This window comes from Malania oleifera, chromosome 2, assembly GCF_029873635.1.
Source record: "Malania oleifera isolate guangnan ecotype guangnan chromosome 2, ASM2987363v1, whole genome shotgun sequence".
Taxonomy (NCBI): Eukaryota; Viridiplantae; Streptophyta; class Magnoliopsida; order Santalales; family Ximeniaceae; genus Malania; species Malania oleifera.
Window position 1 is genome coordinate 66,285 of NC_080418.1, and position 20,276 is coordinate 86,560.

A 20,276-nucleotide genomic window follows, 5' to 3' on the forward strand; every position below is an offset into this window, starting at 1 on the left:
ATCAAGTTTTAGCATTATATTAACACCTCTCACCCGCTTATGTAATAATTTTGTCATCTCTTGAGCAAACGTTATATTTTCAAAAATACTCCTCCCTTTCACAAAAGCACCTTGTTCTAAAGATATTAAATCACTCATCACCAACGAAAGCTTACCAACAAGGATTTTGGAGAAAATTTTATAGATTACATTACAAAGGCTTATCGGGCGAAATTTGTCAAACGATTGAGGATCCTTAACTTTAGGAATAAGCACTATGTAAAAGGAACAAAAAAACCGAGGCAACATATCACCTCTGAAGAATTCTCTTACCCCATCCATCACATCATTTTTAATAATCCTCCAACAAGTACTATAGAAAGAAGACCCAAACCCGTCCGGTCCCGGGCTACTATTCACGGAAATAGAAGAAATAGCTTCATAAACCTCCTCCTCAGTCGGTCCTTCCCTCAACCGACCTATAGCCTCCTTAGAAACCACCGGATGGATAAGACCGTCTAGATTTGACCTTTGCATAGAACTATTTTGCCTCAAGAATTGCTCAAAATAATTTACAGCTTCATCATGGACCATCTGCATATTTTCCAACATCGAACCATCAGGGAGCACCATTGAACTAACACAAGAGTTACGCCTTTTTTGCGTAATCACAACATGAAAAAACTTTGAATTCTGATCACCATCAATCAACCATTTCAATTTTGTTTGCTAAGCCAACCTAGCCTCTTCCCTTTTATACCAAACCTCCAATTCAGCCTTAGAAATAAGGAATTCTTCTTCAACTGATTCCGAGTACTCAGTCTGTAATAAATTCTCTTATTTTTCCACCCTTTCCTCCAACTCTTGAATAAAACCACCAACACACCCAAATGTCTGTTTATTCCACACCCTAAGTCTTTGTTTTAACCTTTTCAATTTACCCGCCAATTTACACAAGCCAAATTCTGCCACAATGTGTTCTTTCCAAGATGATTCAACCATTTCCAAAAAATCCCCATGCAATGTCCACATGTTTTGGAACCTAAAAGGCGTTGGCTCATACCTCTCCATATTCGCACACAACTGTAAAATGATAGGAGAATGATCTGAAGTATTTCTTTTCAACAAAGATGTCTTAGCTTCACCATATTTTATAGAAAAAATATTATTAATCAACACCCTATCCAGTTTCACCCATCTTCTCATCAAACCTTGTTGGCCGTTACACCACGAAAATTGACTTCCTTCAAATTTGAGGTCCAATAAACCACATCTATTAATACAACCATTGAATTCAGCCATAGACGAACCCAAGCAAGGTCTACCTCCAACCCTTTCCTCATTTGATCGAATTACATTAAAATCCCCCATAACAACCCAAGCCACATCAAAACTCGAAAGCCCCTGAAGCTGATCCTATAACTCTCTTCTCTCAATATGATAACATTTGGCATATACAAAAGTAAGAAGTAAGGGGCCTCTATCCTCTGTTAGAAAAACTGTCACACATTGATTAGAGGCATCCACCCAATCCACTTGAACATCCTCTTTCCAAAATAGCCAAATCTTCCCACCTTTCTCTATATTAGAGCAAAATTTAGTAAATTGCAAATACACCGCCCACCTTCTTATCTTTTCTATATCTTGAAAAGGTTCCGAAACTTCCAAAATCGAAACTTTCTGATCTTTCACAATTTGTTTCAATCTTCTCTTCGACGTGCCCAACCCTCTTAAATTCCAAAACATAATTTTTTCCATCATAAGTTCAGCTTTTGAGGCACTGCCTTAACCCTCTTAGACTTTCTCACTTGACCATCATCTTTATATCTTCCTTCCAACTCACCCATTGTCACATTACCTGGATCATAATGATATTCTTTTTAAGTATTGATGCAAACCTCCATATCTCCCTCCGACAACACATCATAATTCTCCCTACACCCTACACCCTCCACATCACTCTCTCTCTCTCATCCACCTCCTCCACCAAAATCACCTCCCCATCCTTGTCCTTTTCAACTTTTCCCCTCTATCCATCAACAACTCCGATTTCCTGAGCAGACCTAGAGCAACCTCCCAGTTCTACCTGCACCCCTACTACCTCTGACTTCTGGTCTTGACAAAGATTGAATTTCTCTCCACTCTTTTTCTCTACTAAAATAACTTCATCCACTTTTTGAGTGCCCACATTATTAACTTTATTCACAATTTCTTTATTTTTCTCAATCTCCTTCGACAGCCCACTCACGTTTCCATCCTTCTTCTCCTCCATCCTCTGAACCTGAGTCTTCAAAACAGGGTCTTCCTCTTCAACTATCATATTCTCTTTTCTACCCACTTCTTTCCAAACCCTCTCATCTCCCTCCTTCCTCATACCTACCTTTCTTTTATCCTTCACCTTAACTCCAAATCAGCATACTACTTCAGTGTGACCTTGTCTACAACATTTATTACAATAGAAACCTCTTTTCTCATATATTACCCTTTGCCAATTCTGCTTTTGTCCTACCACCAACGGAAAACTCTCCATAGGATCTTTCTGCAAATCCACTTCAACACATAATCTCGCACCAGTGGCTTGTGTTCTATATAATGTGGCATTATCTGTCCCCAGGAATCTACCAAACCTAGTGGCCAAACTTTGCAAACAGTCCATTCTATATAAATGTAAAGGCAAACCTGGTAGGAAAATCCACTGAGGTGCAATTGATGGCTCCTTGTTTATATCAAAATTCACAGACCAGTTAAAAAGCCGAAATTGGCACCCTGCCACCCATCTTCCTTCTCGTGCCCATGCATGAATGTAATCCTTTTCGTTTACCAAATTCAACAGAACATGGTAGTTGTCCATAAAACTTATCATTGAGACTTCAGAGACCCTATGAATGGATAATATGCCTCCGAAGGACATCAATAGACGGCCTTGCAGAAAGAAATTTAAGAACCAACACAAACTTCAGATCCTCAGCAGGCTTTTCCATCTCCACATCCGAGAAAACAAAACCTAATTCTCCATTAATTAATTCCAGTTTCCTCAACGGTATTTTGAATTTTGAAGATGGGATTCGCCTCTTCAAAGCTTCCGCAAACGATTTGCCCCCAGCAAAACCTTCCCCCTTTCCAACCTTATTTTCCCCCGAACCACTCCCCTCAACCCGTAAACTAGTGTCAACATCTCCCCTCAACCCTCCGGTAACAGCTACCATAGACGGCGCGGTCATGTCTAATAGTTATTCCATAATATATACCAAAATAACAAAATAACAAATAAACAATAATAAAAAACCAAACCTATGGTAGACCTACGTTTTCCGTCACCGTATGTCGCCGACGTAGGTTCGCCGTCACCACTTCGTTGTTGTCGCCGTCTCAGATTACCTCAGCCCAGAAGCCTCTGCTGCTCTCCGTCGAGTACCGCTGCCACTGCAACTTTTGCGGCGGGCTGAGGTGAAGCGACAAAGATGGTGGCGCTGGCGAGCACTCCTCTGGCCGTCAACAACACCGACAAACTCCCCACGCCGTCAGGGGCGACGGAGCCTTGCCGAAGTCCAGGCAGAGCTCCTCACGGGCAGAAAAAGAGTCGGAGAGGACCCCCAAACGCCGTCTAGGACAGCTCCAACGCTTGCAGCCGGAGACGACTAAACTCTCTGTCCTCGTTCGCAACGGCGGCAAGAACCTGACGGCTCGTCGTCCTCTTCGTCCGTCGTCGTCCTCGTCGTCTGTCGTCGTTCTCGACGTCGGCAAGAGACAACACCTCACGGCGACAGTGAGGCCGGAGAAGGACCCAACGCCGTCGTCACGTGACAGTTCCAGGCCGTCTTCGTCTTCCTCTCGCGACGGCGGCTCACGGCTCGTCTTCCTCATCGCGAAACTCCCAACTCCGTGAACGTTCACGATCGTCTAGCAATGACGCTGGAGAAAGGACACCACACAACCAATGCCGTCGTCATGGACCAGCACCAGCCCGTCGTCATCTTCCTTCGTCGCGACGGCGGCTAGGGTTTCACCAGAGTTTATTTTTCATTGTTACGTGTCACAAAAAAAAAAAAAATGGTTTGGTATCAAATTAAGAAGAGCGCCAAATAACTTTGGTTTCTAATTAGAATATATTATCATATTTAAAAGTCAAGATATGTAAATGTGTTTTTTGAATGTCAAAGAAATTAAAAATGGTATCATTTTTATTCTCCATCAAGGCATCAACCCAAGAGTTCATAGGAGGAGGATGAGTTTCACAACATAAGTGAATCAGAAAGGCTGTTGTTGTTTTAATTACTAGAAAACTTTGATTTTGAAGATGAATGTGTAAATAAGGAAGCTTTTAAAGATAGTGAGGCATCAAGCTCTGAAAATATCTATACCTTCTTCATGACAATGAGTACAAGTTAATGTCATCTCAAAATCTTCCACTGACAAAGTCTCACACTGCATATCAAAATCTCGACAAATTCTCCATGAACAACAAGTACAAGTCATTATCTCAGGTGATTAATTCCTGGAAAGTGAAAGTCCAGGTATTCCATCACGGGAGTGGGTGGATTGTTTTTAAATTTTGCAATGAGGATGATATGGTGCAGGTCATTCAAGGTGGTCCATATATGGCTTATGGTAAGCCTTTGCTGTTAAGGGTGATTCCCGAGCTGTTTCAGTTCAATAATGAGGACCTGAGCATCATTCCAGTTTGGGTCCAACGAAGAAACGTTCCCCTTGAAATGTGGACATTGTAGGATTTAGGGAAAATTTGTTTGCTGATTGGCAAACCATTGTATGATGATAAGCTTACTACTACAAAGGAAAGAATATGCTTTGCTCGAGTTTTGGTTGAAGTGGATGTTTCAAAAGAGATTATTCGTGAGGTCAAAGTTTTGAGTCCAAATGGAAGTCAATCATGCAGGAAATTCACTATGAAAACCTGCCGAATTATTGTAAGCTTTGCAAAGTTTTAAGGCACAGAGAGGGTATGTGCACACCCAGAGCAACCCAGGGTAAGACCAGCCATGCACAGGTTGGTCCCAGGTCAACCACTATGGCTTCTAAACAAACAGAAGGGGAGGGCAAACTGGGGGAGACCAGCAATGCCCAGGTTGGTCCCACGTCACTCACTGTGGCTTCCAAACAAATAGGAGGGTTGGTCAATCAAGGTAAGGTCAGCCATGCACAGTTTGGTTCCAGGTTAGTCACTGTGGCTTGCAAACAAACACAAGGGGAGGGCAATCTGGGGGAGACCAGCAATGCACAGGTGAATCAGTTATTGTCTGATTGCCTCCAGATTATGGGATCTCTTGTTTCTGAGCCTTGTCCTGACACAAGATCTGGGGATCCAGTTTTGAATGAAGCCTAGATTTATCCGAAAGCAAAGGGTGTGGGGTGGAGACTTTGGGTATGCTACAAACTGCTACTATCAGTGTGACTTCTAGAAGGGGTGCTGACACAAGAGATGGGGATCCAATTTTGAATGAAGCCCAGATTCATCTGAAAGCAAAGGGTGTGGGGGTTGAGCCTATGGGTGCTTCACAAACTAATACTACTGGTGTGACTCCTGGTAGGGGTGTTGTTTGGAGTGCTGCTACAGATAAGGGTAAAGAACAGATTATGGACTGTATTGTAGTTGAAAATAAGAAGAAAAGTAGAGGGAGGAAAGCCATCGTGCAGTTATCTAGTACGGGGGTTACATCCTCCCCAGGTTGATCATGAAGATTGTTTGTTAGAATATCAGGGGTCCCTGAAACAAAATGGGGTGTTTGGCCTCATAAACAGTAATTCCATTGATGTAGCTGCCATTTTGGAAACTAAGATGTCAGCTATAAAATTAGAGAAGTTCATGAAAGGAAAGCTTTCTAAGTGGTGCCAGGTTAATAACTTTGATGAACACGGTGCTGCTAGAATCTTGATTGTTTGGAATCCTCAAAAAGTTTGAATTCAAGTGATGGAAAAAACTCCTCAGGTGATACACTGTTCCTTGACCTGTTTGATTTCATCCTACTCTCACCTCCAGCACGGCTCGCGTTTCAATTCTAACTTTCCGTTTAAACGGATGCAGATATCTTGGGCGGGAAACCCACTTCCCCGACAGAGACGATGGAGCACAAGTAGTTGCGATTGAAGAGCTCATAGCTGTGTCTCCGACTCAGGAGAGCAGATACAACGCCGGGAGTAAAGGATGAATTAGATAATATCTATTTGTTATAGAAGTATTCCCAATTTATTTATTTACTTATTTGATAGCAACTCCCAAATAATTTATTTGAAATTTAAAACGAAAAAACTCATTATTGACCATCATGTAAACAAAAAATCATTATTCTAAATATTTTAGGTAGCAAAGCACAATTTAAAAATTGAAATAAGTGTATTAATATTGTCATTGGAAGAAGTCATATATTAAAATTTTTTATGAGATAAAAATATTAAAATATTATTTATTAAATTTCTTATCTATAATGATATATAAATATTACATTTTATATTTTGTGTAATGTTAACAGTAGATCATTTAGTATTATACAAGGCATACCAGGGACTGAGAAAATATTTATAGGAGGAGATATGAATGGAAATGTTGGAAAGGGTAATAAAAATTGTGAGAGGATACATAAATGATATGGATATGGAGACAAATTTGAGCCTGGAGAGATGATCTTAGACATATGATTTTAATATAATGAATACTTGCTTTAAGAAAAGAGAATAACCCTTAATAACCTTTAAAGTAGACAAAATATAAGTCAAATAGAATTCTTTTTTTTTTTTTTAACATGGAGGGTAGATCGTTTATCATGCAAGGATTGAAAAGTTATTTCAGGTGAAAGCCTAACCACACAACATAGTCGTAGTGTTAGATATATGTATTAAAAAATGGGAAAAAAAAGGATAAAATAGACCAGTGTAAGAGAACTAGATGGTGGAACCTAAAAGGAGAAAATATAATAAAATTTAAACATAAAATTATCAAAGATGGGGATTGGACTATAAAGGATGGGATAGATACAAATACTTTTTAGAGTAGATTGGTTAGCTCTATTAAAAAGATAACAACAACAACAATAAAACCAAGCCTTAGTCCCACTAAATGAGGTCGGCTATATGAATCCTTTTCCGCCAATTTATGCGATCATGGACCATTTCTTTTGATAGATTCAAAGATATTAAATCCTTACTCACTATCTCCTCCCAAGTTATTTTAGGTCTTCCCCTACTCCTTCTACTGCCCCCCACAGTAACTAAGTCACTCTTCCTCACAGGTGCACTATAAGGCCTACATTACAAGTGTCCATACCATCTGAGTCGTCCTTCCCTTATCTTATCTTCTATAGTAGCAACACCTAACTTACCACGAATATGTTCATTCCTTAATTTATCTTTCAATGTTATACCACTCATCCATCTAAGCATCCTCATCTCTGCAACTTTTACTTTTTGGATATTATGTTTCTTCGTCGCCCAACATTCTGATCCATATAGCATAGCTGGTCTTATAGCTGTCCTATAAAACTTCCCTTTCAATTTTAAGGGTATTCTACGATCACATAGAACACTTGAAGAACTTCTCCATTTTACCCAACCTGCTTTAACTCTATGCATTACATCATCTTCAATTTCTCCTTCAGCTTGCATAATAGATCCATGGTATCGAAATCTACAAGTGCTATTTATTTCTTCATCATCAAGTTTAACTTTGTCTCCAATATTCCTCCTACCATTACTAAAATTACATTTCATATATTCTGTTTTATTTCTACTTATCTTAAAGCCTCTAGATTCCAAAACTTCTCTCCATAATTCTAACTCAGCCTCTACTCCATCCCTAGTTTCATCAATTAATACAATATCATCTAGAAAAAACATACACCATGGAACCTCCTTTTGAATACTCTTAATCAATTGGTCCATCACTAAAGCAAAAAGATAAGGACTCAAAGCAGATCCTTGATGTACACTTATGGTAAATGGAAATTCTCTAGTTTCTCCATCTATAGTCTTTACACTAGTCATTACTCCATCGTACATATCCTTAATGACATCGGTATACCTACAACATACACCCTTTTTTTCTAAAACCCACCATAGAACTTCCCTAGGTATCCTATCATATGCTTTCTCAAGGTCAATAAATATCATATGCAAGTCCCTCTTCTTTTCCCCAAACTTTTCTATTAATCTTCTTAAAAGATAAATAGCTTCTGTGGTAAATCTCCCAGGCATAAAACCAAATTGACTTTCTGAGATCTTCGTTTCTAACCTTAATCTTTGTTCAACTACTATTTCCCATAGTTTCATCGTATGACTCATAAGTTTAATTCCACAATAGTTATTACAATTTTGAATATCTCCTTTATTTTTGTATATAGGTATTAAAGTACTTTTCCTCCATTCATCTGGCATTTTCTTAGTTTTTACAATTGTATTAAATAAATTAGTTAACCATATAATTCCGTTATCACCCAAGCATTTCCAAACTTCAATTGGGATGTTTTCTGGTCCCATAGCTTTCCCATATTTCATCTTTTTTAGTACAAACTTAACTTCGTTAACTCTAATTTTTCAAATAAATCTTATATTTTTAGTTTTTTCCTCATTTGACAATTCTAAATTTAAGCCTTCTATTTGGTTTTTATTAAACAACTTACTAAAGTAACTTTCTCCATCTTTCTTTAATATCTTCGTTCTTAACCAAGACAATATCATCCTCACTTTTTATACATTTTACATTTCCTAAGTCCTTGTTCTTCCTTTCTCTAACTTTAGCAACTTTAAATATATCTCTTTCCCCTTCTTTTGTACCTAATCTATCATACAAACTAATAAATGATCTATATTTAGCTTCACTAACGGCCCTTTTTGCATCTTTTCTTGCCTCCTTATATTTTTCAATGTTATCGCTGTTTCTACATTTTTGTCATGTTTTATACCAAATTCTTTTTGTCTTTATGATTTTTTGTACATCTTTATCCCACCACCAACTTTCTTTGCTATTTGAGAATCTTCCCTTTGATTCGCCTAAAATCTCTTTTGCTATCTTTTTAATAGAGCTAGCTAATCTATTCCAAAAAGTATTTGAATCTATCCCATCCTCTAAGGTCCAATCCCCATCTTTGATCATTTTATCTTTAAATTTTATTATATTTTCTCCTTTTAGGTTCCACCATCTAGTTCTCCTACATTGATTTATTTTATTATTTTTCTTCCATTTTTTAATGCATATATCTAACACTAAGACTCTATGTTGTGTGGTTAGACTTTCACCTGGAATAACTTTACAATCCTTGCATGATACACAATCTACCCTCCTAGTTAAAAAAAAAATCTATTTGACTTCTATTTTGTCCACTTTTAAAGGTTATTAAGTGTTCTTCTCTCTTCTTAAAGCAAGTATTCATTATACTAAAATCATATGACATAGCAAAGTCTAAGATCATCTCCCCAGACTCATTTTTGTCTCCATATCCATATCCTCTATGTATCCTTTCATAATTTTTATTATCTTTTCCAACGTGTCCATTCAGATCTCCTCCTATAAATATTTTCTCAGTCCCTGGTATGCCTTGTATAATACTATCCATATCTTCCCAAAATTGTCTCTTAAGATTTTCTGCTAAGCCAACTTGAAGAGCATAAGCACTAATGATATTTATTATCTCTTGTCCTAATACCATTTTGATTTTTATAATTCTATCCCTTACTCTAATTACATCCACAACGCTATCTTTTAAGTTTTTGTCTATAATAATGCCTACTCCATTCTTATGTTTTTCTTTTCCAATGTACCAAAGCTTAAAACCTGATTTATCGATTTCTCTAGCTTTCTCCCCCACCCACTTAGTTTCTTGAAGGCAAATTATATTAATTCTTCTTCTAATCATTGTATCCACAATTTCCATGCTTTTACCCGTAAGTGTCCCTATATTCCAAGTTGCTAATCTAATCCTAGTTTCCTGAACTAACGTCTTTACCTGCCCACGTCCAGAATGATGCAGGAACCCTCGCATATTTGACACCGTACCCGGGCACCGACATGGCGCATCGATTCGAGGCGACGACCTAGCCCACCCTCGCCCACTTTTCGCTACACCCAGGTGGTTCAAGTGCAACGCGTTGCTCGTAGGGGACGCCCCAGCAAATATTCGGTAATTTCGTCTCTATTAAAAAGATAGGGAAAGAGATTTTAAGTGAATCAAGTGGAAGATTCTCAAATAGTAAAGAAAGTTGGTGGTGGGATAAATATGTATAAAAAACTATAAAGACAAAAAGAATTTGGTATAAAACGTGGCAAAAATGTAGAAACATGAATAACTTTGAAAAGTATAAGGAGACAAGAAAAGATGCAAAAAAGGTGTATTAGTGAAGCTAAATATAGATCATTTAATAGTTTGTAATAGATTAGGTACAAAAGAAGAGGACAGATATATATTTAAACTTACTAAAGTTAGAGAAAGGAGGAGTAAGGACTTAGGAAATGTAAAATGTATAAAAAGTGAGGATGATATTGTCTCAGTTAAGGACGAAGACATTAAAGAAAGATGACGAAGTTACTTTAGTAAGTTGTTTAATGAAAACCAAATAGAAGGCTTAAACTTAGAATTGTCAAATGAGGAAAAGACTAAAAATATGAAATTTATTCGCAATATTAGAGTTAACGAAGTTAAGTTTATAAAAAAGATGAAAAATGGGAAAGTTAAGGGATCAGATAACATCCCAATTGAAGTTTGGAAATGCTTAGATGATAACGGAATTATATGGTTAACTAATTTATTTAATACAATTATAAAAATTAAGAAAATGTCTAAATGAATGGAGGAAAAACACTTTAATACCTATATACAAAAATAAAGGATATATTCAAAATTGTAATAACTATCGTAAAATTAAACTTATGAGTCATATGATAAAATTATGGGAAATGGTAGTTGAACAAAGATTAAGGTTAGGAACGAAGGTCTCAGAAAATCAATTTGGTTTTATGCCTGGGAGATCTACCACAAAAGCTATTTATCTTTTAAAGAAGATTAATGGAAAAGTTTAGGGAAAAGAAAAAGGACTTGCATATGATATTTATTGACCTTGAGAAAGCATATGATAGGATACCTAGAGAAGTTTTATAGTAGGTTTTAGAAAAAAAAAAAAGAAAAAAAGGTAAATGTAGTAGGTATACCAATGTCATTAAGGATATGTACGATGGAGTAATGACTAATGTAAGGACTATAAATGGAGAAACTAGAGAATTTTCAATCACCATAGGTGTACATCAAGGATTTGTTTTAATTCCTTGTCTTTTTGATTTAGTGATGGACCAATTAACTAAGAGTATTCAAAAAGAGGTTCCATGGTGTATGTTGTTTGCAAATTATATTGTATTAATTGATGAAATTAGGGACGGAGTAGAGGCTGAGTTAGAATTATGGAGAGAAGCTTTAGAATCTAGAGGCATTAGGATAAGTAGAAATAAGACAATATATTAAATGTAATTTTAGTAATGATAAGCAGAATATTGGAGACAAAGTTAAACTTGATGATGAAGAAATTAATAGCACTTGTAGATTTTGATACCTAGGATCTATCATGCAAAATAAAGGAGAAATTGAAGATGATGTAATGCATAGAGTTAAAGCAGGTTGGGTAAAATGGAGAAGTACTTCAAGTGTGCTCTGTGATCGTAGAATACCCTTAAAATTGAAAGGGAAGTTTTATAGGACAACTATAAGACTAGCTATGCTATATGGATTGGAATGTTGGGCAACGAAGAAACATGATATCTAAAAGTAAAAGTTGCCAAGATGAGAATGCTTAAATGGATGAGTGATATAACATTGAAAGATAAATTAAGGAATGAACATATTCACAGTAAGTTAGGTGTAACTCCTATAGAAGATAAGATAAGAGAGGGACAACTCAGATGGTATGGACACTTACAATGTAGGCCACATAGTGCACCTGTGAGGAAGAGTGGGTTAGTTACTATGGGGGGTAGTAAAAGGGGTAGAGGTAGACCTAAAATAACTTGGGAGGAGATAGTGAGTAAGGATTTAATATCCCTGAATCTATCAAAAAAAATGGTCAATGATCGCATCAATTAGCAGAAAAGGATTCATATAGTCGACCCCATCTAGTGGGACTAAGGCTTGGTTTTGTTGTTGTTGTTATTTGTTGTTAGCATAGAGCATTCTTATTATGTTGCATCTTATAGTTCTAAGAAATATATATATATATATATATATATTATTAATAATTTTAGATTTCATACTTTAATATTTATAAATTAGATTAGGAAAATATGTTCTTATTTTTTAAAAAAAATATATCTAAAATAGAATTAAAAAAGGTGCTAGGATTTGGGTAAGGTAAAATGTATAAAGAATGAGGATGATAAAATGTTGGTTATAGAAGATAACATGAAAGAGGGTGGCAAAACTACTTTAATAATTTGTTGAAAACCAAATTGAAAGCATAAATTTAGAAGTGACAAATGAGAAAAAGGCTAAAAAGTAGACATTTATTCCCAAAATTAGAGTTAATGAAGTTAAGATAACTTAGAGATGAATAGAATTTCTTGGTTCAGTGGAATGCCCAACCCAACCGCCAAACTCCCTTTCAAAAATCAAAACCTCGCCAAACCAACCAAACTGTTGATTCAACAATTCAGGAAAGGGGAAACTGACTTATTTGTTGTTATTGTTGTTTTTGCCCCCTCAGAATTCCTAGGTGTAATGAATTCTTGGCTTCGTTTTTTGACTTTTTTCTGTTTAGCAGAACAAGAAAGCCTCTACTGTAAAATAGTCTATAGGCTGCATGTAATGCCATGAACCCTTAAACCCGAGTTCGGTGCGTTATACCTGATGAAATCCTGTTAATCCATAATCCATAATATAAACAGCGGAAAACATAAACATAATCTCCATATATAATACCATAATACCGTAATACCAGAGTTTACTATTCCTATCTAAATTCCATATAATTCATTCATCGCCTGCATTTCCATAAATCTACATAATTCTCAAAACATTTCAGTATTTTCACAACCATTCCTTACTCAACATCCTTAAAACATAACGACAAAAAATATAAAACATATAGTTAAACTTAATACAATCCGAAAGTATATCAAAAATATACCCTTTCTCTTTTACAATCCTCAAAAGATTATAAACCCTCAATGTAACGCCCTGACCCTTTAAACCCGAGTATAGCGCGTTATACCTGATAAAATCTCTGATAACTCATAATCCATAATATATGCAGCGGAAAATATAACCATAATCTCCATATAACATAATACCAGAGTTTACCAATTCTAACTACCAACCATAATAAAATAATCATCCACCAGTATTCAAATATATACATATCTCCAAAACATTATCCACAAATACCAGTAGGTTTCACAACTATCCTTTCATAACTAACTTAAAACATAAAGATATAAAATATAAAATATACATATCAGAATTAACATAAAAATATACCCTTTTTCTTATATCTTCCAAAAATGTTATAAAATCTCGAGCTCTCAAAGCTTGATCCTGAGAAATCCTGAAAAAAATGAATTCATATTCGAGTGAGACACATCGCAATAAAGGAAGAAACAATATATTAAACTCAGCATGTGGCCATCATGAGATTATACATATCATTTTATAATATTTGCAAATCATTAACATAATACTGAAAGTCATTTTCTGATCCTAAACAAACAAATGCAAATGTTTAACCCACGAGATTACCCGTGGATAGGGGTGATTACCCGCCCATACAAGTAGCACCCTTCTGCTCTGATACATTTAGCAACCCGAAGGTCACAATTTAAGCATACCAAGGCACTCACCTTACTCAGTAAGCCCTCAAGTGTTAGATTGATCTCATACTCACGCATTCAACAATAGTTTACCGGCAAAGGCCCTAAGGATTAGGAATTCTACCCGCCCATACAAGTAGGTTCCCTCTGCCCTAGTGCGTTATGTAACTACTGCCACATCTGAAGCTACTAGTGCACTCGCCTTACTCAGCAAGCCCTCAGGCGAAAGGTACGCCTCGCCCAATCGTAACATGTTCTACGTACATACATACTTCTATTATCATAATACATCGTTCTTTTTCGTCATTATACATTCATGCACATTCATTCCTGTTCATAACTTAACTTTGCATTTCATTTCACTTTAAGTGGCTCTTTCCCATTTACATCATTTACATTTGTCATTTCATTTCATTGCCATTTCATCATCATTTCATTGCATAACATTTCATTTCATTACTTCGTACTACAGCTGGTCTTTAGTCATCATCAGTTAGTCTACGTAGAAACGTGCTAAATCTGCTAACATAGCTCCTTTTAGCTGTCATCAGTTAGTCTACACAGAAGTGTGCTAGATCTGCTAACATGGCTCTCTTTCAGCTGTCTTACATTTACATGGTTGCATTTAACATACACAGGCAATATTATCCATATCATATTTTATTCTCATTGTTTTACTTACTTAGCCTGCATCTCATACATTTAACATATAATTTGCACAGATTCTCATGCCACACAATTTAATAGTAAAATTCATACATATTTCTCATAAAATAAGCCAACCCACATTTAATATTTACATGCTCAAAATATACTTCATTTCTTACATAATTCCTTAGAAAATTCCTTTCACTTTCGTTTGTTTACTTTCACACATACATAACTATATCGACAATCCTAGGCTCAGAAAACATAAATTTCATGGCTGGCATTTTAAACCCACATAAAAACATATATACATAAATAACACATGTTCATTTTTTTTTAATTCATGAAAAACCTGATTTAATATATAAATTTCTCCCTTACTTGGTTTCTTGAACTACGCCAACAGGGACTCCGAAAAATACCTGCGGCGCTCACCCGGACCCTGAAATTAAATTCCTAATTCCAATAAATTATTCATGAATAAAATATTAATTTAATACTTCCTAGGGCCATAATTCCTAAATAAATAAATATACTCTTAAATTTAGCCAAATTGCCAAATTTTTCAAATCCCACTCTCGCTTTGGAGTAAGGCCTAGAAAATCCCAATTAAAAAATTACCTACGCCAAAATGACGACAACGACGATTAGGACCCAGTGGTGGTGCCTGATCGTCGATTCAATAGTAAATTTAACCAGAAATTGAGAAATTGGGGAAAATATACATTTTCCCAGGAGCAGTGCCTAAGCCGTTTCCACGAGAAATCTGCTCCAGTAGAAATGTCGGTGGCGGAGTTAGGAACCCAACGACACTTTCCATTTTCTGATCGGCGCACGTTAAACTAACGAAACTGAGGAGAGAGAGGAGGAGGACGGAGGAGTGAAAGGGGGACTGTGAGAGAAGCTGAGAGAAGAAGCAGAAAGCTTCTGCATTCGTAGGAAGCCTCTGCTTCCTTCTTTTGTTTTGTTTCTTTTTCTTTTTTTTTTAACTTACTTTTAACTAAACCAATATATATGTATTAAAAGTTTAACTTTACTTAACATATATATATATATATATATAAAAAACTTATACTTTAACCTTCATATATATATATTAAGCTTACGTATATATATCTTTACTCCATTCTTTTTTTTTACTATTTATTTATTTACTTTAATAACATTTAATTAATTCATTAATTAATTAATAATTATTATTTTTTTTATACTATTTATTTTTATTTGTTTATTTAATACATTAATTTAATAGTGTTTAACCAATTAATTAATTAATTATTTTAATTAATTATTTTTTTTATTTTAATTTTTTTTTTCTCGGGTTATTACACTCGAGCTCCCTAAGCCCAACCTCGAGGATCTCCTAAAAAAGAAATAATCATATTCAGGTGAAACACATCTTAATAAGGGAAGAAAAATACATATTAAAACAGCGTATGGCTAACATGAGGTATATGGATATCATTTTAAATACATTTACAAATCATTAATGTAACACTGAAAACATTCTCTGAACCTAATCAATCACAGGTAAAGATTTAACCCACGAGATTATCCAAAGATAGGGGTGATTACCCGCCCATACAAGTAGCACCCCTCTACTCTAATACATAAGCAACCCGAAGGTCACTACTAAAGCATACCAGAGCACTCACCTTACTCAATAAGACCTCAAGTATTAGATTGATCTTATACTCAAACAGTTCAAAAATGGTTTACTAGCAAAGTCCCTAAGGATAAGGAAATCTACCTACCCATAAAAGTAGGTTCCCTCTGCCCTAGTACGTTATGCAGTTACTGCCACATCTGAAGTTACTAGTGCACTCGCCTTACTCAGCAAGCCCTCAAGTGAAGAGTACGCCCCGTCCAATCATAACATGTTCTACATACATAGATACTTCTAATATCATAATACATTATTCTTTTTGTCATTATTCAATAATATACATCTGTTCATGTTTATAACTTAAACATTGCATTGCATTTCACTTTACGTAATCTTCAACATTACATCGTTCATATTTGTCATTTCATTCCATTATCATTGCATTGCCATTACATTGCATTTTCCTTTTTTTCCTTCGTACTACAGCTGGTCTTTAGTTATCATCAGTTAGTTTACAGCTCCTTTTAGCTATCATCAGTTAGTCTACAAAGAAGTGTGCTAGAATCTACTAACATAGCTCTCTTTCAGTTGTCTTACATTTACATGGTTGCATTAACATACACAAGCAACATAGTCCATAACATATTTTATTCTTAATGTTTTACTTACTTAGTCTGCATCTCATACATTTAACATATATTTGCATAGAATTTACATTTACTCATGTCATACAATTTAACAGTAAAATTCATACATATTCCTATAAAATAAGTCAACCCACATTTAACATTTATATGCTGAAAATACTTTTCATTTCTTACATAATGCCTCAAAAATTACTTTTCACTTTCATTCATTTACTTTCACATATACATAGCTATATAAGCAGTCCTAGGCGCAGAAAACATAATTTTACATGCTTGACATTTTATAATTCATACCAAAACATACATATAATATAACATAATTTATTACCTTTAATTTCATAAAATCTGATTTAATATAAAATTTCCCCTTACCTAACTTCCGAACTACGCTGGTAGGATCCTCGAACTGACACCCACAGCGTTCACTTGGACCCTGAACCAAAAATCCTATTTTAATTAAAATAAATTCCATCTAACTCAAATCTTAAGCAAAACACTTATTTACTACTTGTTAGGCTCCAAATAACATTATTCATTACGGAAATACCAAAATAACTCACTTACCCTAATTTTGGGATGTTTCCCAAACCCCTCAAACTAACGATTAGCTCCTACAGCATTGTAGAGAACGGTCCTACAAACCTCATGGTGGTTCCAGATTGTCAAACCGGGTCAAATCTGACTCGAAATCGAAGAGAGAAGGCTGGTTGAGCCATTTTTTAGAGAGAGAGAGAGAGAGAGAGAGAGTGAAGGTTCCTGAATTTCTCACTGAAAATGAAAGAATTTCAATTTATAGGCAAGGCTTCATCGACAAGACACGTGAGTTCGTCGACAAGGCACTATAGATACTTCGTCGACGATCTTAGAAGGACACTCGTCGACGAAGACAGGACATTCATCGACGAGGCCTGTTATTTCTTCTAAAAATCCTTTCTTTTTCCCTTATTGCCCATTAATCCATTTCATTTATTGTATTTCCTAATTATTTTAAATTTCTCAGTCATTACACTGCAGGCTTGTAGAAGAAGAAAATTTGAACGTCTGAAGAACTGAAAGTTGCAAATCTGAAAGTCAAGCTGAATTCATCTTTTTTATAGTTTTGTATTATTGGTTTCGGTTTTCCAATGTTCATGAACTGATGGTTACTCAAGTCGAACCAATATATGTATTTTATTTAAAATATACAAAGCAACAACAATAACAAGTCATTAGTCCCACTTGGTGGGGTTAGCTATAATGAATCATTTTCCACCAATTCACATGATCAAGGGCATTTTCGTTGATTAGCTTAAGAGCTATTAAATTCTTTCTCACCATGAGATTCAATATTCTTTTATGCCTACCATCACCCATTCTAAGACTAATGACAATAACTACCTCACTCCTCCTCATTGGGGTACTACTTGGCTTGTGTTTCTATTAGAGATATATACAATTTCCATTTAGCACAATATATACTTTCCATTTTCTCCAATTCTCTCATGTATATATACCCTTGTAATCCTTGTATTATGGGTGAATCAATAGAGAAAAATAAACTTTTCTCTCAATTTAACATGGTATCAGAGCAAACCTAAATTTTTTTCTCTTCTTTTCTTTCTTTCTTGTCGCACCGCCCCCACTATTGCGGGTCTCTCTTGCAGTCACCCTCTCTGGCTTCCTCTTCTTGGCTGGACTGTATTCTGTAGTAGCTTCGGCTACCTCTCTCTCAGTCCCTCTTTGTTTCAGTTCCAACAGCATCTCTCGGGTCTCCCTACACTGAAGACGTCGTCGTGGTCATTCATAGCTCTCACAACCATCATCATCCCTGCACTCTCTGAATACCATGCCTCGTGTCTGAGTCTCTGCAATCGTCTCTGTACCATTCCTCTCTGTCACCAGTGTCATTTCACCATTCTCAGCCCTGTTCGTTGTCTTCGGCTAGTTCCTATCCGACGCTCACAGTCATCCCAGGCTCTCTCTTGGCTGGTCGCAGTTCTCTCGTCTCTCTCTATTTTTTTTTTTAAAGGTCTCTTGTCTTCTTTGGCATGTTACTGTCTCTCTCTGTCACTCCACTACACTCTATACTTAGGAGTTCATTGCTGCATCTCCGTATTCTGGTGTCGCTCTTTACTCTCTGTCGTGCTCCGTGCTTGCAGCAACTTTCGGCCAGCACATCTCCATCCCGACTGTCTGGGTCTTCTCTGTTCCTGCGTCTTCTCCAACGTTCTCAGTTCGTGTCTTCGTCCTCCGGCGGTTTCTCAAGAAGGGGCGAGTAGCAGTCCTGTCCGGCCATATTGAAATTGGAAAAGATTTCCCAAAAGGGGGATGAATTGGGATTTTTTTTAAATTTATTTCCCTTTTTAATACTTTTGTGTTATAACAATAATCAATGCTTAACCACATTCACAAAATTAAATCAGAGTAATCACAACCAAAACAAAATAATCAACCACTTAATAATAGTCTTGTAGTAATGTGTAAAGCTTGCTGAATTTGTATAAGCCTTGTTGTTAAATTCCACAAACAACCTTCTTCCCAATGTTCAACTTTTAAATAAACTTTCAGTTTAATAAGTTAAGTATGATCAACCAACGTAGTCCCTTTCGGTTTCCGCAATCAATGCCGATCAAAACAAAACAAATTAACTTCCAGTCTATTTAATAACCTAACACTCAGAATTAAGAAATTTATAAAGCTTTCACGCAGTTTGTAAATTTTGCTGAAAAGTAAAGAGTAGGGAAGAAAGAAGAACACAAGATTTTACGAGGTTCGGCTTCAATACAGCCTACGTCCTCGCCCTTGGCAAAACCACCAAAAGATTCACTATCACCGCTCCTTTACCAGGCGGAACAATACCGATTACAACACTCCTTGGTTAAGGCTAGAGCCCGCCTTCTCCAAACAATATCCCCTTGTTTGGTCCAACGATTTGACACTTGAATCGTCTATCAATCTGCTACAAAGATTTAAAACAAGGCGTACAAGAATTGCTCCTTAAGAGCTGATTAGTACAGATAAAAACTATATACTTCAGTAAATTCATAATACGAAATTCAAATTGAAGCTCTAGAGTTTTATCACCGTAGGAATCTTTCAATAGATGAAAGAATTAGTATTTGAAGCACATCTCAATGAGACAATCAGCAGAGCTTCTGAGAATTTCGTGGATGTTGAGACCAATAAAGAACTTTTAGAATTTTAGAGTGCTTGAGAGACAGTTTGATTGCTAATTTGAAATCTTAGTGTATAAATCAATGTATCTTGAGGGTATTTATAGATGTAGAATGGTTTCTTACTTGTTCCCCAGGTTTACTTGGAGTAGGGTCCAAGTTTTAAAATAATTTGGGCTTCAAGAAATTAAATATTTAAAAATATACCCGTTGAGAAATTTGAATTTTGTCGCAAGCCAGACGAATATGGAATCTCTGGCAGTCATCTGTCCATGTATTTCATGCACAATTTTCACAAATAGAAAGGTGGCAATCGGCTGTCCTCAGGGTGGTAGTCGTCTATCACTGAACAACTTAGTTTTTAAAAAATCATTCAGAATGGTGGCAATCGACTAGTAGAACACACACAGACGTCTCATTTGTCACTGGCAGTTGTCTGTCAACAACTTGACAGT